This window comes from Echinops telfairi, unplaced genomic scaffold, assembly GCF_000313985.2.
Source record: "Echinops telfairi isolate 266 unplaced genomic scaffold, ASM31398v2 ScPeMD7_7468;HRSCAF=8506_0, whole genome shotgun sequence".
NCBI classification, from domain to species: Eukaryota; Metazoa; Chordata; class Mammalia; order Afrosoricida; family Tenrecidae; genus Echinops; species Echinops telfairi.
Window position 1 is genome coordinate 40,693,357 of NW_022111369.1, and position 1,014 is coordinate 40,694,370.

The following is a 1,014-nucleotide window of genomic DNA, read 5'->3' on the forward strand; positions in this document are numbered from 1 at the left end:
AAGGCAGCTGGGACAAGCACCTACACCACACTGCGCTTCTGAGAAAACCTCTGTCGGACCTCTAGGCAAGCTCATCAACTATGGCAACACTGCCCAGCACCACTGGGTCCCTGCATCAAAAGGGCTCACCAACCTGCCATTGTGAGGCAGGGTCTAAACCCTTTTAGCCCCACATACGAGTAATCAGGGATCAGCTATCTCTTTATCCTTTATTTCCCCCTTCTCACTCTCCTCCCTTTTGCCATCACAATCTTAGAGAACACAATTAGGTTTTGTTTTTTTTTTGGTAAGTTCTCATTAATACTAAAACAGTGTTATATGTGTATCTCATAAATCAACTTTAATATTTATTGAGGATTTACTTTACAGCCTCAGAAATCTGCTCTGTCACATAGCGTGGCTATGAATTGTAATCAACTTGATGGTAATGAGTTTGGTTGATTCTACTTCATATGTCTTTGACCTTGTGCTGAGAATGGAGCTATACAATGAACACAATTTGATCTCTCACCTGGAGAAAGTATCATTTGAGAGCTGAACAAAAATATCAACAAATACAGTATAATAATTTTTTCCATGACGCTCCTTGTTATTTAGAAAATTTCACTTTACTTTTTACTCTTAAACAGTACTTCCTTATCTTCTAATGAAGGATTAACAACTACAAAGGAAAACCAATATATCACTATTGGTTGTCAGGATACAAAAAAAACTGAGAAATTTGTTGAAAGCATCCTTGATAGGTATAAAAACGTTTGTTCTTCTTTATGGATTATGACAAGCTGTAGGAGATCCTCCTCTGATGGACAGAAGATAGATAAACAGAAATGATTTCCTCTTGAAATATGTCTGTACAATCTAATACAATTAATCTTGCCAGGATGAATCAGTTCTAATGGTTCTAGGCCATTCATCAAAATCAACCAATACATCATACAGGACCAGATACAGTGTTTGGCAGGCCTACCCTTCTGCCACCTGCCTAGTTTTCTGGAATTTGTATAAGGCAGAACA